Source organism: Loxodonta africana, chromosome 2 (genome assembly GCF_030014295.1).
Source record: "Loxodonta africana isolate mLoxAfr1 chromosome 2, mLoxAfr1.hap2, whole genome shotgun sequence".
Classification (NCBI taxonomy): Eukaryota; Metazoa; Chordata; class Mammalia; order Proboscidea; family Elephantidae; genus Loxodonta; species Loxodonta africana.
In genome coordinates this window covers 86,387,475-86,415,445 of record NC_087343.1, presented here as the reverse complement: position 1 = coordinate 86,415,445, position 27,971 = coordinate 86,387,475, and the positions used below count along the sequence as shown (strand labels likewise).

Sequence of the window (27,971 nt, the reverse complement as noted above, 5' to 3'; positions counted from 1 at the left end):
CTTTGTTTTCTCTGGCGTACCACTTGACTATTTGAAGAGCAAATTTTGTAAAAATTAATCTTATGTACTTTGTTCCTTTGTAATATTTTAAAAGGGTAAAATACAACTTAAGGGTTGTCAGGTCCAGGATACCAAAGCTATATAACAAAAGATCTTTTTATTAGTAAGAGGTAGAGATAATTTTCTTGAGTCCCTGGTGGCTAGACCAAAGGTACCTAGCACATTGTAGGTATGTATAATTATTGTCTTAATGTGAAAAATTGAGCATATTCAGTAATTCTTTCAAATATAAAGTATATTACAACAACTATTAGAAATTCAGAGCCATGCTGGTGCAGTGGTTAAGAGCTACGGCTGCTGACCAAAAGGACAGCGGTTTGAATCCACCAGCTTCTCCTTGGAAACCCTACAGGGCAATTCTACTCTGTCCTAGAGGGTCACTATCAGTCAGAATCAACTTACAGGCAAAGGATTTGTTAGAAATTCAGCTAAATAATCATTGCCTGCTAGTAGATCAAACTCTTGATAAATATCTAGATGAAACATGAAAAATTTTAGACTAAGAATTTGAATATTTCACTGATCACTATAAAAAAAAACTGTTAGTGAACAGCTCAAGGTATGGTGTTGTACAAATACCCTTAAAGTCTATCAAATAACACATCGGTGCTATACTTACTAACTGTAATTCACTTGTATCAAGCCAGTTTTTGAACATAGAGACTGCTGTAATATAGTTACTGTATTAAAAAAATTCAATAATAGCAAATATTATGTTTAGCATCTGGTGTGTTAACACTAGTTGGATGGAAAACTGCATTTGGCGAAGCTGAATTTGAAATGACAAGAGCTGGAAAATGGTAACTAGGGTGGACCTCTTTGGAATGACATAGGGATTTGGTAGCTAAATTTGAACAAAAATACTATGTTCTGTTTAAAAGCAGAAGCTGTTTTGTAGAAATAGTTTCTGTATCTATCACCAGTAAACTAATATATTCTGAAATTAGTTGGGCAGGGATGGGAAGCCACATTTTCAGATGGAAATGTGTCAAAATGATTACTTTTTAAAATGAAGGAGAAACGTACACATGGATAGCAGCTATTTTTGTATCTGATGGTAGTTTTCAGAATAGCTCCTATATTTGTTGTTATTTTAGCAGATCTAAATGAAAGAGGATAGTAATTGCTCTGTTCATGATATAATAAGTGTATATTATCAAGTTTTAATAATCATATGAAGTTTTCTTCCAATTTGTCGTCCATATGTCTTCTATAAATGAGAAATGCATGTTAGAAAGGGAATTATACTGTGTAATAGTCTAAAACAAAAATTGAAAACATTTGTATTAGGTTCAATATAAACTGTTTTCAAAAGAATGCTTTTTGTGAATTTATGAGAAAACATTGAACTAGGTAAATTATTTTTTCTTATTAAAATGGAAAAGCCTCATCCTTTTGTATAATGAAATTTTAAAAGTATGATTTCCTCAAAATAAAGAAAACTTAATTTTGTTAACTCCTCTTGACGTTTTTTAGTATTTCTTTAAATTTTGTTAAGGGGAAAAATAATAGCAGCTCATAAACCTCAGCCCCAAACAAAGAGGAATATTTTTGTTCTCTGAAGATGGCCTTTCTTAGACAAAACAACCAGAGCTTTAACCTAATACTTAAACAAACTAAGTTTATGTGCCAAGGGAGAAGCTATTTACTTTGAGACTCAGTTTGTTAAGAAGACTTCTGAAAAACCGAGTGAGAGCAAAAGGCCTTAGCTGAGATATAACTTGATTACTATTGATAAGGACATTTCTCTATTTTTAATCTAATACTCTTTAAATCTTAATTTCTGAATATTTTGCATTTTATAGTTAGAATTTATGGCTAGAATACAGTTTAAATTATCAAAGTATTTTTGATATAATTATGATGTGACCTTCCTGTGTCTGAGGTGCATTTTCCTGCACATATCAGTGTTTAAATGGAGCTGGTCAAATAGGGAATATTGAGGAGATGGGGTGCAGAGACTCCATTATGAGAATAAGAATATTCTTCTTAGCTTTTTCTACAAAATATGAAAAACATCTTATCTTCCAAACTCATATACTTAAAAAAAAAAAAATCGTCGTATGGTCAGTTTTAGGCAACAGGGTACTAGAAGTGATAGATTCTTCTAGCAGAAACATGTCATCATTTTTTCTCTCAACAGTTTTAAAAGGCAGAAATTGAATTTTTCAACTTAGAGTCATCCTGTTCTTACTAGATCTTCCCACTTGGCTTTGCACGTTTATGTAAACAGGGTACAGCCTCTGCAAAATTTTACACTCAACCTTGGTGCTATCTCAAGCCTTCTCTCTGTCCTGTGGCCTCTTTAGTATTGCCACATATCTTCAGGGATTGTATACTCATGGTTACTTTCAGCTTCAAATTTCTGTCCCTTAGGACTATTTTAGTTTCTTAGTGCTGCTGCTGTAACAAATACCACAAGTGGGTGGCTTTAACGAACAAATTTATTTTCTCACAGTTTATAAAACCTGTTGCCATTTAGTCAATTCCAGCTCATAGTGACCCAATAGGACAGAGCAGAACTGCCCCATAGGATTTCCAAAGCTGTGATCCTTACAGAAGCAGACTGCCACATCTTTCTCCCACAGAGTAGCTGGAGGGTTCAAACCACCAACCTGTGGGTTAGCAGCCAAGCACTTACTGACTGCGCTACCAGGGCTTCTCTTACAATTTAGGAGGCTAGAAGTCTGAATTCAGGGCACCAGCTCTAGGGGACGGCTTTTTTTCTGTCAGCTCTGGGGGAAGGCCCTTGTCTCTTTAAAGCTCTGTTTCTCAGTTCTTTGGTCATCTTCCTGTGGCACAGGATCCATCTTTCCCCATCTGTGCTTGCTTGCTTCTGTGCCTGATTTTCTTTTTATATTTAAAAAGTGATTGGCTTAAAACATACCGTATGCTGATATGGCCTCATCAACATTATTTAGAAAAATCCTATTCCCAACTGGGATTACATGCACAGGTATAGGGGTTAGGATTTATAACATATATTTTCAGGAGACTCAATTCAGTTCCTAACAGGGACTCTTGATCTCACTTGCAGAATACCTCCCCTCCCCTACTATTCCTTTTTCCTCTGTCCTTTGTAAAAACCTGTTGCCGTGGAGTTGACCCCAACTCATAGCAACCCTCCAGGACAGAGTAGAACTGCCCCATAGGATTCCCAAAGCTAAAATCTTTACGGGAGCAGGCTGCTGCATGTTTCTTCCATGGAGGGGCTGGTGGGCTCGAACCACCAGCCTTTCAGTTAACAACCAGCTGCTTAACCACTGTGCCACCAGGGCTTTCTGTATAAACCTAGGCAATAAAAGATTGAATTGTAAATAATTGGTTCTTATCTGTACCTACTAGAACCAGAACAATGGACTATATATTTGACCTCATAGCAAGTGTTATGTTTAGCATCTGTTGTATTAACACTGTTGTTGCTGTTAGCTGTCATTGAGTCGACCGTTGTCTCACAGTGACCCCATGTACAATGGATTGGACCGTTGTGATCCGTAAGGTTTTCATTAGTAGCTCACTAGGCCTTTTCTTCCTAGTCTGTCTTAGTCTAGAAGCTCCACTGAAACCTGTTCACCACCATAGCAACACACAAATGTCCACTGACAGACAAATGGTGGCTGCATTGGAAGTGCATTGACTGGGAATTAAACCTTTGTGTCCCATGTGGAAGATGAGAATTCTACCACTGAACCACCACTGCCCTGTGTTAACATTAGTTAGTTGGAAAATAACGTTTGGAGAAGTTGGATTTGAAACAATGAAAGCTAGAAAATTATGTGTGGACTTTCCTGGAATGATATAGGCGTTTGGTAGCTAAATATATCTAGAGTTTTCATTCATTTAGAGATATTATGTGGTCTAACAATCTTCATAATGAAGATGATTGTATTGAAGATATTTTAAATCATTTTATGGCTTAAAAGATAGATTATTTTGATAGTGGTAGAAGCAGAAGTGGAGCAAGTAAATCATTTCTATAGTTCTGCTTTAATATCTTGCATTGTAGATACCACAATTTAATAGAAACACAGGAATTTTTATCCTATAGAAAAGCTTCTATTCCCAGCTTCATACTACCCCTTTCTCCACAACGCAAAATTTCAAAGTAGAAACCAAGTGGTGGTAATTTTCATTCGTTTTATAGAACCTACCCTCAAGGCCCGTTAAAATAGTAAGCTTCCTTTGACCAAAAAAAATCATTGCAATCAAGTCAGTTCTGACTCATAGTGACCTTGTAAGGCAGAACAGAACTGCCCCATAGGGTTTCCAGAGCTGTAAATACTTATGGAAGTGAACTGGCATGTCTTTCTCTGGCGGAGAGGCTGGTGGGTTCGAACTGCAGACCTTTTTGTTAGCAGCCAAGCGCTTGAACCACTGAGCCACCAGGACTTCATAAGCTTTCTTAATGCATTAAATATTTTATATATGTATCATTTATGGAACGTTAACTTCTTAACTGAAAGGCTAGAGAGCAGATAAGCTGAAAGCAATTGTTCAGAATCACCACCAAATTAAGCACAATCAGAAATTAAGATAAAGCCTCTCTTAAGTTTTAAAATTATATTTACTTGCAACTTTTTCATGAATACTTCTATGCTACAAAAGAAGTCTATTTATTATACATTTTTTAGGTTAATTTAATGACCATATGAAAACATTTGCTGGCAGTTGGTCAGGACAGGAACTGGCGAAGCTATTCACCAGATAGTGTCTAGGGGCTGCTTGACAGCTTCCCGTCCTTATTGTGAAAGCTTTTATCTGATTATAGAACGTGTGTGTACTCAGGGGCTAGGTGCTGTTTTTACTGTCCTAAAAAAAAAACCCTAAAAAAGCGATTGACGTGGCGTCTATTCTGACTCATAGCGACCCCATATGGTTTCCAAGGCTGTAAATCTTTGTGGAAGCAGACTGCCACATCTGTCTCCCTTGGAGTGACTGGTGGGTTTGAACTGCCAACCTTTGACTTAGCAGCTGGGATCTTAACCACTGTGCACTAGGGCTCCTTACTTTACTGTCAGCTACTTGAAATAATACAGTAGAAAACAAGTTTTCATAACCAGTATATTTCGACTCCTCTTTCTGCAGCGAATGAGGACAGAGAAAACTAAGATTAAAATGGAAAACAATTAAGTAATCTTTAAATAATCCTGAACAAGGGATATATATTGTAATATGATGTCATCATTCTCTTCCCCCCGCCCCTTTGGTTAATCTCTTCTCTTATACCTTAATACTCAGAACTGCCCTTTTGCTTGTTTTTCTCTTCAGCCCTCATAATTCATTTTATCATCCTTATTGGAATGACTCCCCAATCTCTCTCAAGCTTTAGCTTTTGTTCTCCATTTGGTCCATTAGACTTTTGTACTTGGATGTCATGCAGTGTTTTAGATAACTAAAATCAACCACCTCTTTCTTCGATCAAACCTAGACAAACAAATAAAAAAAACCTGTATTACCAAACCGTAAGAAACTGCTTTTCTCTTTCTGGCTTTCCTAATTCTATTCCTGATAATCGTTTTTCTTCTATTCTTCCATGACTTGAAACTTCAATGTTTGACTCCTCCCTCTCTCTGCCGGCATCTTCCAAACTATCCTTTTTTTTGTCTCATGCTGCCTTCCCCAATGCCAGAACAATAGTCTGAAAATGCTACTTTCATCAAGTAATTCTTCTACTTAGAAATCTTTAATGATTTCTTAGTATTTTCCAAAAAAATATTCAGATTTCTTCACTTCTCGTTCAGTTTTATGATTATCTACTTCTATTCTCTGTATTCATTATTAAGTTTCTGCTCCCATCTACTTCAGCAAAGCTTGCCTATGTATTGTTTTATAAATTTGCATTAGAGCTATGCTCAAACCCATTTCTTAAAAAACCTATCCGGCCCTTTCTCTGTCACATAGCTTTGGAGATTCCCCTTAGGTTTTCTAATGGCCAGACACTCTTTCCACCTGTCAGGTCTTAATCCATCCTTTGAGATCCTATTTTAAATACTATTTTCTTCATAAAGCCTTTCTCAAGCCTGTCAATGGATGCACTTCTATACAGGGTTTACCTTTTACCTCTTCGTGTATAGCGGTATCGGTGTCTATAAACAAAAATAAATGGCAATTATGGGTATAATTCTTCACCAACAGGGCAACAATTTGTTTCTAAACATCTTTTTTTTTCTCACAGTGCTTAGCACAATGAACATTGTTGTTGTTGTTAATTGCACTTGTGTCGGCTCCAAATCATGGCAGCCTCATATGTAACAGAACCAAATATTGTCCAGTCCTCACCTTCTTCGTAATCATTGGTACGTTTGAGTCCATCGTTGTGGCTGTTGTGTCAGTCCCTCTCATTGAGGGTTTCCCCTGTTTTTATTGGCCCTCTGTGTTATCAAACATGATGTCCTTTTCTAGTAATTGGCCTTTCCTGATGATGTGCCCAAAGTAAGCAAGTTAAAGTCTTGCCATCCTTGCTTCTAAAAATGAGTCTGGTTGTATTTCTTTTAAGATGGATTTGTTCTTCTGGCAGCCCAGTATATTCAATATTCTTTGGCAGCACTACACTTTGAATGCATCAAATATTTGTCTGTCCTCCTTTTTTATTATCCAACTGTCACATGCATATGAGTTGACAGAAAAGACCATGGCTTGGGTTGGACATGCTTTAGTCATCAAAGTGACAGCTTTGCTTTTTAAAATTGTAAAGACATCTTTTGCAGCAGATTTATGCAATACAATATGTCATTTGATTTCTTGACTGCTGCTTTCATGGACATTGATTGTTGATCCAAGTAGAATGAAATCATTGGCAACTTGAATTTTGTTGCCATTTATCATGATGTTGTTTATAGGTCTGGGATTTTTGTTTTGTTCACGTTAGCTGTAATCCATACTGGAGGCTTTGACTTTCATCAGTAAGTACTTCAAGTTGTTTTCATTTTCATAAGCAAGGTTGTGTCATCTGTATATTGCAGATTGTTAATGAGTATTCCTGTAAACCCAATGCTGTGTTCTTCTTTATATATTCTGGCTTGGGTTATTTGTTCAGCATACAGATTGAATAAGTAAGGTGAAAGGATACAACCCTGCTGCATACCTTTTCCAATTCTGAACCATGCAGTATCTCCTTGTTCTTTTTGAATGACTGCCTCTTGATCTATGCCCAGGTTCCACATTAGTACAGTTAAGTGTTCTGGAATTCCCATTCTTCACAATGTTATCCAAATCTGTTAAGATCCACACAGTGAAATGCGTTCATGTAGTCAATAAAACACAGGTAAATATCTTTCTGGTATTCTCTGCCAGAATCATATAGGCATTTTATAAATATGGAAAAATTGATTATTTTGTTGTACTTATTTTGAATGGAAGATAACGTAGTATCTTTAGATTATCTTTACATTATTGACAGTGGCTTTAGAGTCAGGCACATGAATAGATCTAGGTTTAAATTCAGGTTCTTCCATTTACATGCCATGTTACCTGTAACATAAACAATACGCTAATGAATCTCTCTGAAGTTCCTTTTCTGATCTTTAAAATAAAGTGAACTTTTTTTCAGGTATAACATATACACACAAATGTATAAACATGTTTAAATATTTTAACTCAATCAGCCTATATCTTATTTACTTTGTGCTGATACATTTTTTTAAAAGTTATATATTTTAGGATTTGGAGCAGATTTACTACATCAAAGTTGATTGGTTGGTCCCGTTTTCCATTGAGATTCATGCTGAGGAGAGTGTGATGGGGAGAGAAAGGCAATATCAGAGAAGGTCGTCATTGCTTAGGGGTCTATGCCTTGCTAAGAAGTGATGGAAGAGAAGGCAAGAGGTTCATCCCAGGTCACAGTGCTGTTTCTTGTCTGCCCCTTTGTATTTTCTGCCTCCTTGTCAGACTAGGTGAGTGGATCACTTCAAATGGGATGGTATAAATAAACCCAACCCCAGTGCCATCAAGTCGATTCTGACTCATAGCGACCCTGTAGGACAGAGTAGAACTGCCCCATAGAGTTTCCAAGGAGCACCTGGCAGATTTGAACTGCCAACCCTTTGGTTAGCAGCCATAGCACTTAACCACTACGCCACCAGGGTTTCCAGCTATAAGTAAAGTCTCTATAAATAAAAATATTATTTTTGCTGTTATTATTGTTGTGAATTATACTAACAATTTGTATAAACTGCTTTCAAAGAATTAAAGGAGATAGATAAGATGCCATATTATATACAAAACATGGAATTTTTTTTTCAAAGGAATAAACTAGGGAATGAAGACCCATTTAAGAGAATTTCAGAATTTCATTAAATTTTCAAGGAAATGTGTGTCATGTAGTACATGGAATTTGAGAAAGAAAATTTGGTTGTGGTAGATACGTGATATTTTTCCTCTGGTACATCCAGGTAGCAGGGAGCCTGGTGGGACAGTGGTTAAGCACTCAGCTGCTAACTAAAAGGTTGGCAGTTCGAACCCACCAGCTGCTCCCCAGGATATAGAGGTGGCAGTCTGCTTCTGTAAAGATTACAGCTTTTGGAAACCCTCTGGGGGCAGTTTTACTCTGTCCTATAGGGTCTTTTTTTTTTTATAGGGTCGTTAGGAGTTGGAATGGACCTGACGGCAGTGGGTCCATCTAGGTAATGAGTTTTAGATTATGAATAACAATTTTAAGTGATTTCATAAAAACAAAGAGTTTGAAAACCACATTTAAAAATCGAGTTGGTTGTTTTCTAAGATATTATGGTAGTAAAACATTGTAAATCAGTTTTTACCCGACACATTCTAGAGACTGTTCCTAGAGCATTCTCAGGTATTTGTGCCTTTAATGACCAAAGTTCTTTTTCTTTTCTTTGTTTGTTTTGTTTTAAAACATAGGAATCTATTGCTAAGTTACATAGCTGATTCTGTAAATAGAATCCATTTTCATTATTTACTACCTCTTTTGGTATATTAAAATTTTCCCTCATTTTTTTAAAAACCAAAGTGGTGTTTCTGATCCAGTCCAAGTTGCAATGGCTGGAAGGCCATTATTGTTTTGATTTTGTGCTGAAACATTCCTTGGTAATTAGGAAGCTACTCAAGCAATCTTGGTAGCTATTTTGACAGAATGGATTCTTATTCTTGAACACGTACAGAACCAAGGGTTTTTCCAAAGGGAGTAACATGCTATGTCTTTATCAGTTTCCAGTTAGGTTCCATGGACATACCTCTTCAGACCACTCAGAAGTTAGTTTTTTTTTTTTAAGTCTTTTATTTTTATTTATTTATTTTTAATAACTTTTATTAAGCTTCAAGTGAACGTTTACAAATCCAATCAGTCTGTCACATATAAGTTTACATACATCTCACTCCCTACTCCCACTTGCTCTCCCCCTCTTGAGTCAGCCCTTTCAGTCTCTCCTTTCTTGACAATTTTGCCGGCTTCCCTCTCTCTCTATCCTCCCATCCCCTCTCCAGACAAGACTTGCCAACACAATCTCAAGTGTCCACCTGATATAATTAGCTCACTCTTCATCAGCGTCACTCTCCCACCCGCTGACCAGTCCCTTTCATGTCTGATGAGTTGTCTTCGGGGATGGTTCCTGTCCTGTGCCAACAGAAGGTCTGGGGAGCGTGGCCGCCGGGATTCCTCTAGTCGCAGTCAGACCATTAAGTTTGGTCTTTTTATGAGAATTTGGGGTCTGTATCCCACTGATCTCCTGCTCCCTCAGGGGTCCTCTGCTGTGCTCCCTGTCAGGGCAGTCATCGATTGTGGCCGGGCACCAACTAGTTCTTCTGGTCTCAGGATGATGTAGGTCTCTGGTTCATGTGGCCCTTTCTGTCTCTTGGGCTCTTAGTTGTCATGTGGCCTTGGTGTTCTTCATTTTCCTTTGCTCCAGGTGGGTTGAGACCAATTGCTGCATCTTAGATGGCTGCTTGTTAGCATTTAAGACCCCAGACGCCACATTTCAGAGTGGGATGCAGAATGATTTCATAATAGAATTATTTTGCCAGTTGAGTTAGAAGTCCCCGCAAACCATGTTCCCCAGACCCCCACGCTTGCTCCGCTGAGCTTTGAAGCATTCATTTTATCCCGGAAACTTCTTTGCTTTTGGTCCAGTCCAGTTGAGCTGACCTTCCATGTATTGAGTGTTGTCTTTCCCTTCACCTAAAGCAGTTCTTATCTACTGATTAATCAATAAAAAACCCTCTCCCACCCTCCCTCCCTCCCCCCCTCGTAACCACAAAAGTATGTGTTCTTCTCAGGTTTACTATTTCTCAAGATCTTATAATAGTGGTCTTATACAATATTTGTCCTTTTGCCTCTGACTCATTTCGCTCAGCATAATGCCTTCCAGGTTCCTCCATGTTATGAAATGTTTCAGAGATTCGTCACTGTTCTTAATCGATGCGTAGTATTCCATTGTGTGAATATACCACAATTTATTTACCCATTCATCCGTTGATGGACACCTTGGTTGCTTCCAACTTTTTGCTATTGTAAACAGAGCTGCAATAAACATGGGTGTGCATATATCTATTTGTATGAAGGCTCTTGTATCTCTAGGGTATATTCCGAGGAGTGGGATTTCTGGGTTGTATGGTAGTTCTATTTCTAACTGTTTAAGATAACGCCAGATAGATTTCCAAAGTGGTTGTACCATTTTACATTCCCACCAGCAGTGTATAAGAGTTCCAATCTCTCCGCAGCCTCTCCAACATTTATTATTTTGTGTTTTTTGGATTCATGCCAGCCTTGCTGGTGTGAAATGGAATGTCATCGTAGTTTTAATTTGCATTTCTCTAATGGCTAATGATCGAGAGCATTTTCTCATGTATCTGTTAGCCGCCTGAATATCTTCTTTAGTGAAATGTGTGTTCATATCCTTTGCCCCCTTCTTGATTGGGTTGTTTGTCTTTTTGTGGTTGAGTTTTGACAGAATCATGTAGATTTTAGAGATCAGGCGCTGGTCGGAGATGTCATAGCTGAAAATTCTTTCCCAGTCTGTAGGTGGTCTTTTTACTCTTTTGGAGAAGTCTTTAGATGAGCATAGGTGTTTGATTTTTAGGAGCGCCCAGTTATCGGGTTTCTCTTCATCATTTTTGGTAATGTTTTGTATTCTGTTTATACCTTGTATTAGGGCTCCTAGGGTTGTCCCAATTTTTTCTTCCATGATCTTTATGGTTTTAGTCTTTATGTTTAGGTCTTTGATCCACTTGGAGTTAGTTTTTGTGCATGGTGTGAGGTATGGGTCCTGTTTCATTTTTTTGCAAATGGATATCCAGTTATGCCAGCACCATTTGTTAAAAAGGCTATCTTTTCCCCAATTAATTGACACTGGTCCTTTGTCAAATATCAGCTGCTCATACGTGGATGGATCTATGTCTGGGTTCTCAATTCTGTTCCATTGGTCTATGTGCCTGTTGTTGTACCAGTACCAGGCTGTTTTGACTACTGTGGCTGTATAATAGGTTCTGAAGTCAGGTAAAGTGAGGCCTCCCACTTTCTTCTTCTTTTTCAGTAGTGCTTTGCTTATTCGGGGCTTCTTTCCCTTCTGTATGAAATTGGTGATTTGTTTCTCTATCCCCTTAAAATATGACATTGGAATTTGGATCGGAAGTGCATTAAATGTATAGATGGCTTTTGGTAGAATAGACATTTTTACTATGTTAAGTCTTCCTATCCATGAGCAAGGTATGTTTTTCCACTTAAGTATGTCCTTTTGAATTTCTTGTAGTAGAGCTTTGTAGTTTTCTTTGTATAGGTCTTTTACATCCTTGGTAAGATTTATTCCTAAGTATCTTATCTTCTTGGGGGCTACTGTGAATGGTATTGATTTGGTTATTTCCTCTTTGGTGTTCTTTTTGCTGATGTAGAGGAATCCAAGTGATTTTTGTATGTTTATTTTATAACCTGAGACTCTGCCAAACTCTTCTATTAGTTTCAGTAGTTTTCTGGAGGATTCCTTAGGGTTTTCTGTGTATATAATCATGTCATCTGCAAATAGTGATAACTTTACTTCTTCCTTGCCAATCCGGATACCTTTTATTTCTTTGTCTAGCCTAATTGCCCTGGCTAGGACTTCTAGCACGATGTTGAATAAGAGCAGTGATAAAGGGCATCCTTGTCTGGTTCCTGTTCTCAAGGGAAATGCTTTCAGGTTCTCTCCATTTAGAGTGATATTGGCTGTTGGCTTTGCATAGATGCCCTTTATTATGTTGAGGAATTTTCCGTCAGTTCCTATTTTGGTAAGAGTTTTTATCATAAATGGGTGTTGGACTTCGTCAAATGCCTTTTCTGCATCAACTGATAAGATCATGTGGTTTTTGTCTTTTGTTTTATTTATGTGATGGATTACATTAATGGTTTTTCTGATATTAAACCAGCCTTGCATACCTGGTATAAATCCCACTTGATCAGGGTGAATTATTTTTTTGATGTGTTGTTGGATTCTATTGGCTAGAATTTTGTTGAGGATTTTTGCATCAATGTTCATAAGGGATATAGGTCTATAATTTTCTTTTATTGTAATGTCTTTACCTGGTTTTGGTATCAGAGAGATGGTGGCTTCATAGAATGAGTTGGGTAGTATTCCGTCATTTTCTATGCTTTGGAATACCTTTAGTAGTAGTGGTGTTAACTCTTCTCTGAAAGTTTGGTAGAACTCTGCAGTGAAGCCGTCTGGGCCAGGGCTTTTTTTTGTTGGGAGTTTTTTGATTACCGTTTCAATCTCTTTTTTTGTTATGGGTCTATTTAGTTGTTCTACTTCTGAATGTGTTAGTTTAGGTAGGTAGTGTTTTTCCAGGAATTCATGCATTTCTTCTAGGTTTTCAAATTTGTTAGAGTACAATTTTTCATAATAATCTGAAATGATTCTTTTAATTTCATTTGGTTCTGTTGTGATGTGGTCCTTCTTGTTTCTTATTCGGGTTATTTGTTTCCTTTCCTGTATTTCTTTAGTCAGTCTGGCCAATGGTTTATCAATTTTGTTAATTTTTTCAAAGAACCAGCTTTTGGCTTTGTTAATTCTTTCAATTGTTTTTCTGTTCTCTAAACATTTAGTTCCGCTCTAATTTTTATTATTTGTTTTCTTCTGGTGCCTGATGGATTCTTTTGTTGCTCAGTTTCTATTTGTTCAAGTTGTAGGGACAGTTCTCTGATTTTGGCTCTTTCTTTTTGTATGTGTGCATTTATCGATATAAATTGGCCTCTGAGCACTGCTTTTGCTGTGTCCCAGAGGTTTTGATAGGAAGTATTTTCATTCTTGTTGCTTTCTATGAATTTCCTTATTCCCTACTTGATGTCTTCTATAACCCAGTCTTTTTTCAGGAGGGTATTGTTCAGTTTCCAAGTATTTGATTTCTTTTCCCTAGTTTTTCTGTTATTGATCTCTAGTTTTATTGCCTTGTGGTCTGAGAAGATGCTTTGTAATATTTCGATGTTTTGGACTCCGCAAAGGTTTGTTTTATGACCTAATATGTGGTCTATTCTAGAGAATGTTCCATGTGCACTAGAAAAAAAAGTATATTGTGCAGCAGTTGGGTGGAGAATTCTGTATAAGTCAATGAGGTCAAGTTGGTTGATTGTTGTAATTAGATCTTCCGTGTCTCTATTGAGCTTCTTACTGGATGTCCTGTCCTTCTCCGAAAGTGGTGTGTTGAAGTCTCCTACTATAATTGTGGAGGTATCTATCTCACTTTTCAATTCTGTTAAAATTTGATTTATGTATCTTGCAGCCCTGTCATTGGGTGCATAAATATTTAATATGGTTATGTCTTCCTTATCAGTTGTCCCTTTTATCATTATATAGTGTCCTTCTTTATCCTTTGTGGTGGATTTAAGTCTAAAGTCTATTTTGTCAGAAATTAATATTGCTACTCCTCTTCTTTTTTGCTTATTGTTTGCTTGATATACTTTTTTCCATCCTTTGAGTTTTAGTTTGTTTGTGTCTCTAAGTCTAAGGTGTGTCTCTTGTAGGCAGCATATAGATGGATCGTGTTTCTTTATCCAGTCTGTGACTCTCTGTCTCTTTATTGGTGCATTTAGTCCATTTACATTCAGGGTAATTATAGATAAATAAGTTTTTAGTGCTGTCATTTTGGTGCCTTTTTATGTGTGTTGTTGACAATTTCATTTTTCTGCATACTTTTTTGTGCTGAGGCGTTTTTCTTAGTAAATTGTGAGATCCTCATTTTAATAGTGTTTGACTTTATGTTAGTTGAGTCGTTACGTTTTTCTTGGCTTTTATCTTGAGTTACAGAGTTGTTATACCTTTTTGTGGTTACCTTATTATTTACCCCTGTTTTTCTAAGTAAAAACCTAACTTGTATTGTTCTATATCGCCTTGTATCACTCTCCATATGGCATTTCAATGCCTCCTGTATTTAGTCCCTCTTTTTGATTATTGTGATCTTTTACCTATTGACTTCCATGATTCCCTGTTATGTGTATTTTTTTTTTAATTAATCTTAATTTGTTTGTTTTTGTGATTTCCCTATTTGAGTTGATATCAGGACGTTCTGTTTTGTGACCTTGTGTTGTGCTGGTATCTGATATTATTGGTTCTCTGACCAAACAATATCCTTTAGTATTTCTTGTAGCTTTGGTTTGGTTTTTGCAAATTCTCTAAACTTGTGTTTGTCTGTAAATATCTTAATTTCGCCTTCATATTTCAGAGAGAGTTTTGCTGGATATATGATCCTTGGCTGGCAGTTTTTCTCCTTCAGTGTTCTCTATATGTCGGCCCATTGCCTTCTTGCCTGCATGGTTTCTGCTGAGTAGTCTGAACTTATTCTTATTGATTCTCCCTTGAAGGAGACCTTTCTTTTCTCCCTGGCTGCTTTTAAAATTTTCTGTTTATCTTTGGTTTTGGTGAGTTTGATGATAATATGTCTTGGTGTTTTTCTTTTTGCATCAATCTTAAATGGGGTTTGATGAGCGTCTTGGATAGATATCCTTTCGTCTTTCATGATGTCAGGGAAGTTTTCTGTCAGGAGTTCTTCAACTATCTTCTCTGTGTTTTCTGTCCCCCCTCCCTGTTCTGGGACTCCAATCATCCGCAGGTTATCCTTCTTGATAGAGTCCCACATAATTCTTAGGGTTCTTCATTTTTTTTAATTCTTTTATCTGATTTTTTTTCAGCTATGTTGGTGTTGATTCCCTGGTCCTCCAGATGTCCCAGTCTGCATTCTAATTGCTCGAGTCTGCTCCTCTGACTTCCTATTGCGTTGTCTAATTCTGTAATTTTATTGTTAATCTTTTGGATTTCTACATGTTGTCTATGGATTCTTGCAACTTATTAATTTTTCCACTATGTTCTTGAATAATCTTTTTGAGTTCTTCAACAGTTTATCGGTGTGTTCCTTGGCTTTTTCTGCAGTTATCCTAATTTCATTTGTGATATCTTTAAGCATTCTGTAAATTAGTTTTTTATATTCTGTATCTGGTAATTCCAGGATTGTATCTTCATTTGGGAAAGATTTTGATTCTTTTGTTTGGGGGGTTGGAGAAGCTGTCATGGTCTGCTTCTTTAAGTGGTTTGATATGGATTGTTGTCTCCGAGCCATCACTGGGAAACTAGTTTTTCCAGAAAATCCGCTAAAAAAAAAAATGCAGTCAGACCCCTATCAGAGTTCTCCCTCTGGCTCAGGCTATTCGGATGTTAATGAAGCTGCCTGCGTCCAGTCCAAATCCCGGCGAGACGGTTCCCCGGCTGGGACGCTGCTCTTCCTGCTCCAAGACCAGTCACTGCCTCCCGGGGACTTCTCCTACCGGCTGCGTCCCACACCGCCCGCGGAACCGGCTGGTCTCCCTCCCAGGGTTAGTTCAGGGGGGTGGAGCAGCTCTCTGTGCTTGTGCCGTACCTGACTGGTACACTGGCTCCAGGCTCTGGAAACAATCGCTGCTTCCCCGTATTAGTTCGTTCTCCGTCTCTAAATCTGTGTTTGTTGTTCAGGGTTCGTAGATTGTTATGTATGTGATCGATTCACTTGTTTTTCCGTGTCTTTGTTGTAAGAGGGATCCGAGGTAGCGTCTGCCTAGTCCGCCATCTTGGCTCCCAGAAGTTAGTTTTTAAATGTATTTATTTAGTTGGAATTCAGTAGGCCTGGGAATTTTCTTATCAAAGCAGATTACATTTATAATCAAATTTTCATCTGCTTTAGAGGAAACATCAGTGTTGATTTTTATTATAAGCTCTAGTATCATCATACCTTCTTTTAATTTTATGAAATAAAGTTTCCTTATGGTTGAATATGTATTTATATATAAAAAAAATTTTTTTTTTTTTTTAGTTAAATCATTGTTCTTAATTTTGGATATTCACTGTAATAAATTCCAGGTTTTAAGATAAATACAATTATCTATGTAAATGAGCATTAGCCTGGAGAAAGTCCAGACAGGAAAGCATCATCTGGAAAGTAAGAGTATTTTGATTTTGGTTTCTTTATGACAAATATATTATTGGCAGGTTGGAAAAAGCTTTCTAGCTTTGCCTATTATAAGTAATATAATAAATTTAAAAAGCAAATATACTTTCTGTTGTTATAATACATTACAGAAGAACAGTGTAAGATGATTAATAGTGTATTAATAAAATACATTTAAGATAAAATAAAGATGTCATTATTGTTGCTAGGTGATGTCGAGTCAGTTCCAACTCATTGTGACTCTGTGTACAACAGAACAAAACACTGCCCAGCCTTGGGCCATCCTCACAATCGTTGCTATGCTTGAGCCCATCACTGCAGCTACTGTGTCCAGTCCATCTTGTTGAGGGTCAGCCTCTCTTTTGTTGACCTTCTACTTTACAAAGGCATGATATCCTTCTCCAGGGACTAGTCCCTCCTGATATTATGTCCAATGTATGTGAGATGAAGTCTAGCCACCCTAGCTTCTAAGGAGCATTCTGGCTATACTTCCTCCAAGACAGATTTGTTTGTTCTTCTGGCAGTCCGTGGTATATTCAGTATTCTTCGCCAACACCATAACTCAAAGGCATCAATTCTTCAGTCTTTTTATTCATTTTCCAGCTTTTACATGCATATGAGACAATTGAAAATACCATGGTTTAGGTCAGGTGCACCTTGGTCCTCAAAGTGACGTATTTGCTTTTTAAAGATAGGTAAATTACTTTTAAATATTTCACATAACCACTTAGGCTTTTGAATTATAGTTTATGTACTTCAGAAAATAAAATAATGTTGACAGAGGAAGATAGACTGTGACTAAGGGAACAGGGCATTTCATTAGTATTTTCCTATCATACAAAATAGCAAGTGCTGTGTCTGACTAGCTGTGAAAGAAGTCTAGAAAGAAGGTGATGAAGAGATCTATAGTAAGTAGATGCTTGCAAGAAGAATGGTCACAGAAATAGACTTTTCTTTTCCTTTGTCTCATTTTTGCTATTGGTCTACTTTTTGTCACTTACCTTTATTTGTATAAATTACTTTTGCAAATTTATAATTTACTTTTTTTTAATGATTTTTATTGTGCTTTAAGTGAAAGTTTACAAATCAAGTCAGCCTGTAACATATAAACTTATATACACCTTACTACATACTCCCATTTACTCTCCCCCTAATGAGTCAGCCAGCTCCTTCCTTCCAGTCTCTCCTTTCGTGACAGTTTTGCCGGTTTCTAACCCTCTCTACCCTCCCATCTCCCCTCCAGGCAGGAGATGCCATCACAGTCTCAAGTGTCCACCTGATACAAGTAGCTCACTCTTCATCAGCATCTCTTTCCAACCCATTGTCTAGCCCCTTCCATGTCTGATGAGTTGTCTTCGGAAATGGTTCCTGTCCTGGGCCAACAGAAGGTTTGGGGACCATGACCGCTGGGATTCTTCTAGTCTCAGTCAGACCATTAAGTCTGGTCTTTTTATGAGAATTTGGGGTCTGCATCCCACTGTTCTCCTGCTCCCTCAGGGGTTCTCTGTTATGCTCCCTGTCAGGGCAGTCATCAGTTGTGGCCAGGCACCATCTAGTTCTTCTGGTCTCAGGATGATGTAAGTCGCTAGTTCAAGTGGCCCTTTCTGTCTCTTGGGCTCGTAGTTATTGTGTGACCTTGGTGTTCTTCATTCTCCTTTGATCCAGATGGGTTGAGACCAATTGATACATCTTAGATGGCCGCTTGTTAGCATTTAAGACCCCAGACGCCACACTTCAACGTGGGATGCAGAATGTTTTCTTAATAGAATTTATTTTGCCAGTTGACTTAGAAGTCCCCTTAAGCCATAGTCCCCAAGCCCCCACCCTTGCTCCGCTGACCTTCGAAGTGTTTGGTTTATCCTGGAAACTTCTTTGCTTTTGGTCCAGTCCAGTTGAGCTGACCTTTCCTGTATTGAGTATTGTCCTTCCCTTCACCTAAAGGAGTTCTTATCTACTCTCTAATCAGTAAATAACCCTCTCCCCGCTCCCTTCCTCCCCCCTCTCGTAACCACAAAAGAATGTGTTCTTCTCAGTTTATACTATTTCTCAAGATCTTGTGTTAGTGGTCTTATACAATATTTTTCCTTTTGCATCTGACTAATTTCACTTAGCATAATGCCTTCCAGGCTCCTCCATGTTATGAAATGTTTCACAGTTTCGTCACTGTTCTTTATCGATGCGTAGTATTCCATTGTGTGAATATACCACAATTTATTTAACCATTCATCCGTTGATGGACACCTTGTTTGCTTCCAGCTTTTTGCTATTGTAAACAGTACTGCAATAAACATGGGTGTGCATATATCTGTTGGTGTAAAGGCTCTTATTTCTCTAGGGTATATTCCGAGGAGTGGGATTTCTGGGTTGTATGGTAGTTCTATTTCTAACTGTTTAAGATAACGCCAGATAGATTTCCAAAGTGGTTGTACCATTTTACATTCCCACCAGCAGTGTATGAGAGTTCCAATCTCTCCACAGCCTCTCCAACATTTATTATTTTGTGTTTTTTGGATTAATGCCAGCCTTGCTGGTGTGAGATGGAATCTCATCGTAGTTTTAATTTGCATTTCTCTAATGGCTAATGATCGAGAGCATTTTCTCATGTGTCTGTTAGCCGCCTGAATATCTTCTTTAGTGAAGTGCGTGTTCATATCCTTTGCCCACTTTTTGATTGGGTTGTTTGTCTTTTTGTGGTTGAGTTTTAACAGAATCATATAGATTTTAGAAATCAGGCGCTGGTCAGAGATGTCATAGCTGAAAATTTTTTCCCAATCTGTAGGTGGTCTTTTTACTCTTTTGGTGAAGTCTTTAGATGAGCGTAGGTGTTTGATTTCTAGGTGCTCCCAGTTATATGGTTTCTCTTTTGTCGTTTTTAGTAATGTTTTGTATTCTGTTTATGCCTTGTATTTGTAATTTACTTTTATAAATTACTTTTTGTAATCATTTTCATTTTTAAATAATCTTTTCTCTTTCATCCATTTTCTTTTCCTTTTTTGCTTTTCCTCTTACTCCTCTTTCTTCTTTTTTATTTCCATTTCTTTAGTACTTTTTATCTCTGGCTTTTTCCTTTCTTCTCATTAAGTTGTATATAGTAATAAAATCAGGAAACAATTTTTATACAATTGTATAGTGACTATAAGTAACATTTATTTTCTAATTTACATAAAGGGTCAGTGTGGTTTTTATAATGTCACTGATCCTTTCTAAGCTCTAAAGTTCTTTGGGATTTTGGAATAGCAGCAGAGAACATGGAGAAGAGAGCACTTCATAGAATTGCTGTCACTGTAGGATTCTGGTGGTTCTGTAACTCAAGCATCCTCTCATTCTTATTTGAAAGTAATTACTAACATGTTATCTTTGACCTGTTATTTAGGCTGTACACATGTAATTGCTGATTAAAGGAAAATCTGAATCTGATAAATAATTACAGAATTGTAATGCGCTCTTACTATTTTTTTGGAAAGTTTGTAAATGTGCTTTTGGTTCTACCTACCTGGGTTTAAATCCCAACTGAACCATTTACAAACTGTCTTGGAGAAATGACTTAATTCCCCTAATTGCTTTTTTCTTTTCTAAAATGGGGTTTATTGTGGTGTCACCAAGATTAAATGTGGTAATTCATGTAACATGCTTAGCACATTCTGATATACAGTAAGCACTTATTAATACCAGTTGCTACTTCTACTATTTTAGTAAGTTCTTCTATTGTACTTTAAAAGTTAATTTCAATGTGGGGTAAAAGAGGTAGAAAAAAGGATATAATAATTATCTGATACAGGACTAGTATTACCTTTCTTTGGCGTAAGTTACATTGAAATTGTAATTTTTATATGGGAAAAGTAGAATGTTCTAAAATTATAAATGAATTTCGTTGTTTTTCAAAATAAGTGCCTTTGCTTTCCTTCTTATTTTGTTCTAATTGTCCTTTAACTTTGTCTGTAATCTGTTCACGATTCAGTATTTGCTACATTCATTCTTAGTTGGCATTTTACTGTGCTGTGGAATACCATTTCCTTTTAATCTGTCAAGGAAAGAATTGCTTCCAAATGTATACAGTTTTACTCTGACTTCACATGAAATGGCAGGAGACATAGAGAACTCACAGTATTTTGAAAAGACCTTGATATTGTTCATTCCTCTTCCTAATTCTGAAACATCCCATTTCTCTCAAGGAGTGTTTACGTATTTACATTGTTTGATATACCTCTAGGACCAGCCAGTCTTTAAGAGGGGAAGATTTATATTTAGTATTTATATTGATTGACAATGGTTAAATCCTTTGGAAAATAGATTATAAAGAACTGACTCTAATTAGCTACATAAGAAAGAAAAGGTAAAGGGGAAATTAATTTTAGGTTTATTCTCAGAATTTATTTTATTGTATGATAGTCACTGATGATCACTGTGAGGGTGTGAATTCAGAGACACCGAAAAATAAATATAACTGTTTTTGCTATTTAAAATTTGGGGGGAAGAAATTATATTTTGTTTTCTATATAAATAATATACAACGTTTAAGTACCTTAAAATATAGAGAAATTTTTCACTTGAAAGCATATGAACATGTTTTGTAACTGATCTGACAAAATATGTAAGATAAATTATATAAAAATAAAAGACAGTAAAAAAAGGAAAATAGTCTTCTTAGGGCCGGGAAGTCAATGAAAATGTGCAACCGTACACTACCCAAGAAGGAAGTTCAGATTAGTTTAGCGCTATACTGTAACAGTGGGAAACTGAGTACTGATAGTGTAGCTCTAATGGAAAAGTGATGTTTTCCTTACTCAGCTGAGAGAAGTGTTTGTCCCGCACAAATGCAAAAGTCAGAGTTTGACAAAAGATGAGAGAACCGTCAGACTAGCAGCAAAAGATGAAAAAATTAATACTTTACAAAGTGAACTCATATAAATGGAAAAGTCTGAGGTGAGGAGTTTCTAACATCAGCGTACATGTCCATCTGCACTAGGGTTGTTACAAGGAGCACAGTGGTTGAGCACTCGGCTGCTAGCCAAAAGGTTGATGGTTTGAAACTACCAGCCTCACTGGGGGAGAAAGATGTGGCAGTCTGCTCCCATAAAAATTACAGCCTTGGGAATCCCGGCGGTCATGGTCCCCAAACCTTCTGTTGGTCCAGGACAGGAAGCATTCCCGAAGACAACTCATCAGACATAGAAGGGACTGGACAGTGGGTAGGAGAGAGATGCTGATAAAGAGTGAGCTATTTGTATCAGGTGGACACTTGAGACTGTGTTGGCATCTCCTGTCTGGAGGGGGGGTGGGAGGATAGAGAGAGTTGGAAGCTGGCAAAATTGTCACGAAAGGAGAGACTGGAAGGGCTGACTCATTAGGGGGAGAGCAAGTAGGAGTATGAAGTAAGGTGTATATAAACTTATATGTGACAGTCTGACTTGATTTGTAAATGTTTACTTGAAGCTCAATAAAAGTTAAAAAAAAAAAAATTACAGCCTTGAAAACCCTATGGGGCAGTTGTACTCTGTCCTTATAGGGTCACTATGAGCCAGAATCAACATCACATAACAACATCGATGGGTACATTATATAATAAGAGATGAACAAAAATAAGCCTAGCCAAGATGGGAATAGAACTATGATGGAGGGCTCAAGAAGGGAACCATATGAGGCTAGATCTAGGATTTTGCCTCTGTTTACCTGTGCCTTAAAGGTTTTCCCTTCCTTCCTTCCTCCCTCCCTCCCTCCCTCCCTCCCTCCCTCCCTCCCTCTCTCCTTCCCTCCTCGTCTGTCTTTCTCTTTCTTTCTTTCTCTCTCTCTCTCTCTTTCTTTCTTTCAGTCTAATCTGTAGAGGTCTATCATTGGCAGGTAAACCACAGCTTTGAGATACAGCAGATAATCCTGTACACAGATTGTCTGCAGAGTTGTTTTGATTTTCCTCAATTAATTCTGAGAAAAATTAATTATTAAAAGAGCCTCCTTCAGGTGTTTATTAGAAACATTTGAATCCAGGTGGGCCCAGCTACTTAGATTTAATGTAGTTTAGAACTCTGGTTAGTATCCTGTATTAAGAACTCTGGTTAGTATCGTGTATTAATCACCCATAAACCAAAAACCCATTGCCATTTTTTTTGTAGTCGATTCTGACTCATAGTGACCCTATAGGACAGAGTAGAACTGCCCCATGGGATTTCCAAGGCTATAATATTTGTGGAAGCAAACTGCCACATCTTTCTTCCATGGACTGGCTGGCAGGTTTGAACCGCTAACCTTTTAGTTAGCAGCTGAGTAATTAACCACTCACTGTGCCACCAGGGCTCCTTTACTCACCCATAGTGCATCAAATTTGCCATTAAGTGCCAAACTAAAGGGTAACAAGTTCAGGGTGCTTTTACAAAACACAATTGTGTAGTTAGTGAAATCATTGCATTCAGGAAATTTTTTGAGAAAAAAAAATTATGATTTAGACTGATTTTTAAGAGAGCAAGAAGCCCTACCTCATTATGACAATAGAGAAATAAGCAAAACTCACTTTAATTATGCTACAGAGGGGCAACCAACTTATTAATATTAAATGTTTAGTGACTGTTACAGCTGGGATGTTAGTTTTAGGTCACATTTATGATAAAAAAAATACTGTATAAAATTGTGATATATATTTTTATGTGCTTACACACATCAGTTATAGGTGCCATATATGATCAATGTACAGAGTGTATTTATCTTATTTTATGGTAACATTATGATTTTATGTTGTAAGAAAGCTTAATGGTAGTATTGTTATTTGTACCTTTTTATTTTGTTGTTGGCAATATTTACTATTTGTTTTCTGATTAGAACTGAGGATAGAAACATTCCCTAATTACATCTTCTTTGTGTGAAAACAGAATCCACTTTATGATGATTAGCTTTCTAGTTCAAAATTGGTTAGGATTCATGGTCACTGACTAAGAGACCCCCGAATAAGATAAAAATTTATTTTTCCCTCACAGAAATGTCTGGGGTGATACGGCGGCTCCACAAATATCAGGGCCCAACAGTCCTCCTGTCCTGTCGCTCTGCCAACTTCAACACACAGCTTGCATCTGGCGGTCCAGTCTCAAAGCAGTGGTTGTACCATTTTACATTCCCACCAGCAGTGTATAAGTGTTCCAGTCTCTCCGCAACCTCTCCAACATTTATTATTTTGTGTTTTTTTGGATTAATGCTAGCCTTGTGGGGGTGAGATGGTATCTCATTGTAGCTTTGACTTCCACTTCTCTAATGGCTAATGATTATGAGCATTTCCTCATGTATCTGTTAGCTGCCTGAATGTCTTCTTTAGTGAAGTGTCTGTTCATATCCTTTGCCCATTTTTTAATTGAGTTATTTGTCTTTTTGTAGTTGAGTTTTTGCAGTACCTTGTACATTTTAGAGATCAGGCACTGATCAGGAATGTCATAGCTAAAAACTTTTTCCCAGTATGTAGGTAATCTTTTTACTCTTTTGGTGAAGCCATTGGATGAGCATAAGTGTTTGATTTTTAGGAGCTCCCAGTTATCTAGTTTCTCTTCTGGTGTTTGTGCATTGTTAGTAATGTTTTGTATACTGTTTATGCCATGAATTAGGGCTCGTAGGGTTTATGCCACCATTTTTTAAAGGACATTTGTGCTGGTTGTAGAATTCTAGGTTGACAGTTTTCTTTTGGTATGTTTAAAATATCATTCCAGTGTTTTCTGACTTTAATTATTTCTCTTGAAATAATAGATGTTCATGAAAGACTGTCTTGGTGTTAGGTGCCATTGAGTCAGTTCCGACATATAGCGATCCTATGTACAAGAGAATGAAACAGTTCCTTGTCCTGCACCATCCTCACAATCATGGTTATGCTTGAGCCTATTGTTGTAAAAAAAAAAATTGTGAATTCATCTCATTGAGGGTCTTCCTCTTTTTTGCTGACCCTGTATTTTACCTAGCATGATGTCCTTCTCCAGGGAATGATCCCTCCTGATAACATGTCCTAAGTATGTGAGACGTAGTCTCACTACCTTTGCTTCTAAGGAGCATTCCGGTTGTATTTCTTCCAAGACAGATTTGTTTGTTTTTTTTGGCAGTCCATGGTATATTCAACATTGTTCACCAGCACCACAACTCAAAGGCGTCAACTTTAATCACTAAATGATTCCTTGGTTTGCAGTACTGCAGGTCTGTGGGTGGGGTAACAGGGAAGAGAGGGCATCACTATGGCTGGTTTCTCCATTCCTTCTGTCTGGGGATAAAGGTTGGGACCGCCAAGTCATAGAGATGACGGAGATGATAGCAGTGTATAGCATTCTTATTCTGAAATACAAATTATGTGACAGTTAATGGGGTGGTGTTGTCTTGTTAGGATGATGTTCTAGAGATGCTTTCAGAAACTCGTTTGAAATGAAGCAAGTTATAAGAGGAAAAGTGCTGAAGTCAAATTTCTTGTGGATGGCTGTGCCCTTGGACAGTCACCTCACCTCTGTAAAATAAAAGTTTTCCCATATACTTCTTATATAATCTCTAAAGTTCCTTTTCAGCTCCAAAGTATTTGATCCTATGGTCTTATTGGTATAAAGAAGAAAGCCTTACTTAGCTCTTTTCTTTCCAATAGGCATTCCTTTACTGCTAGAATTTATTTACAGACTTGCAAATCTAATGTAAATAAACTACCTTCTTAATGACCATTTAATTCTTCCCTCTGGATTTATCCATGGAGTCATAATGTTTACTGACATGCCTTCTTATAATGTAGTCCTTAATTGGGAAGGAAATCTTATAAGAGAATTATAGTCTCCAAATGGGATACTAATTCCATTTGGTTTAAAAGTTGCCACAAAGGTATTCACTGGCATTAGAAATCAAAACAAACTTATTCCCAAACTTGGTCCCAGAGGCTCTAAAACGTTACTATAAACTCAGATCGTTCCTGTAGTTACCGAGGTTTATTTTCAGGTTAACTGGTTATTCACTATTTTTCTGGAAGCCCATTAATTCATATCCTTTAGAAAGCACATGTGTACAGGGCCATCAAAATGGTGTGAAAACTGAAATGCCCTTTTCATTAAATGTCCATGTAATACTATGCTCAGAGACCTGTGGTCGATTTTCCCAAACTGATAATTTGCTGTTTTTTTTGAAGTTTAATAACTTTTTCAATGCAAAAAATCAATTTCATTGAGGTAGAAGAGTTAGAAAGCTATAAATTTTATCTTGAATTTAGATGAATTGCCATAATTATTTTAAAACTAAGTTCAAATATTTTTCTAAGGTATTTTTTGTTTGTAATATTGAAATTCAAATTCCTTGTAGTTTATTAGAACTCTTATAGGAAAAGACAGCCAGGAGATCTGGAAACATTCTGCCTACAGAACTTTCTAACATATAATATTGTTGAATATTTTATTTACTCTTAAAATTTTGATTCCAGTAACTAAAATAAAAACTGGACATTTCATGTACCTAATTGAACTTTTGTATTTGAATTTTTAAAAAGTATATAACCAATATAAGCCAGTTACATAAATTAAACCAGGTTTATATTTAAGTTAAAAAAATAAAATATTCAAATCTAGAGAGGCCTGATCAGATAGCGGTTCTTTAAGGAAAATATAACTGGGAGTTTTAGGTAATTAGAAGTTGAATATAATATTCTAGCATTGCAAGAAAGAATAGTTCCACACTAATTTGTTTTTGGAGCGCTAATGGTACATTGCTTAAGTACTTGGCTACTAACCGAAAGGTTGGGTATTCAAACCTACCCAACCACTCTGTGGGAAGAAAAACCTGGCCCTCTGCTTTCGTCAAGATTACAACTAAGAAGAAAACCCACAGGGGCAGTTCTGCCCTGTCATGTGGGGTTGCTGTGAGTCAGGATCGACTCAATGGAACCCAGCATCAACAATAATTTGTTATTGCTTGTTTTGATTTCTTCCTAGACATGACTTTTTAAGGAGTATGTGTACCAGCCTAGATGTTATTAGAGGGCTACAAAATGGGTTTTGGCCACTTCCTCTCCCCACCACAGTAACAACAACAAAAAACATCTCACTAAAGCCATTCGAAAGAAAAATAAGAAAAAGAAAATTTAAAAAAGTGTATTTTGAAATCTGTAGCTGATGTATCAAAGCTCTATTTGTGGGAGAAACGAAGTAAATGCCATAATCTATGTTCGGAATGGAGCCCTGGTGGCTCAGTGGTTAAGAGCTCGGCTGCTAACCAAAAGGTAGGCGGTTTGAATCCACTCTTCCCTATAGGGTCACTATGAGTCAGAATCGACTCGAAGGAAAAAATTTTTTTTTGTATCTTTGGAATAATTGGACAACTATTAGAAAGACAAAAACTACCATAACGCAGAAATGCTAAGTAAAAACTGTGTGCTTACTCTGAAAATGAAACTTCAAGACAAGCCCATAACTTGCCTGTGTAGGAACTTGAAGTTACATGGATTTGGAGAAGAGGAGACAAAAAAACAGACGTGATAACCCAGTGCTGTCTTAAAAAATTCTTTAGAGCTATCATGTAGAATAACAATAGTAACAAGGGGCACAAGTGTCAGGGAGGCAAATTCTGGCTAAATACAGCAAAAAAACACCTAACAGTGCCAATTCCTTTGTTTTGTTATTACATGACGTATTTCTAGACAGTGACTACTCCTGAGTCCTTAACAGTGTCATAGGGTCCCTAGGTGGTGCAAACAGTTAGCACTTGACTGCTAATGTAAAGATTGGTGGTTCGAACCTATCCAGTGATACCATCGAGGAAAGGTCTGGTGATCTCTTCCATTAAGACTACAGCCAAGAAAACCCTATAGAACAGTTCTACTCTGTAACACATAGGGTAGCCATCAGTTGCAATTGATTGAACAGCAATGTTTTTGTTTTTGTTTTTTAAAGACTATGTCTTGTCTGTCCATGGCAGCGTTCAAATATAGGTTGGAATGGTATAGCATGGACTTCTTTATTAGAAGGCAGTGTAAAGTCAGTGACCAAAGATTAATTCTGACTTTAACATTCTAGTTGAGATCTTCCTCTGAAAGTACTATATTGAGCTGCTTTAAAGATGGACAAGATAATATTTTCCAGAAAATGTTCTATAACATTTCACCTTTGCAGTTTCTGTGGATGACCCTCCAGAAACGTGGCTTACCTAGTGACGTGGATGGAACGCAGGCTTCCCTGCCTCCTTAGCCACGTGCCCCTGTGAGGAACGATTTACACACCGTGTGCAGCCATACCTGCAGCTCAGGTTGCTTGGTGCCAGTGTACTTAGAGCATTTCTCTCTAGACAGATTTCTGGTGTAATGTGATCTTGTTACATATCTCTTATTGCTAGCTCTGTTGTTAGAGATAACTAAAACATTAAACATAAATATTTTTACTTAACATGTTGTTTCTTCCAAATGAAATGGAGCTTCTTTTAACAAAAAGTTTTTTTACTTTGATCTCAGGTAGCAGGAAGATTTCATTTATTATTATTGAAGCACAGTGTTTGATTATAATATTTCTAGCACCAAATATAATATTGATATTGGAGGTAGCATCTTC

General features: G+C 37.1%; 1 protein-coding gene across 8 annotated transcripts in view; it reads left to right on the top strand.

Annotated features, from left to right (window-relative positions):
• Window positions 1–27,971, top strand: part of SSBP2 (single stranded DNA binding protein 2) — a 300,768-nt gene that overhangs the window by 142,961 nt on the left and 129,836 nt on the right. The gene's annotated exons all lie outside the window — the stretch shown is intronic.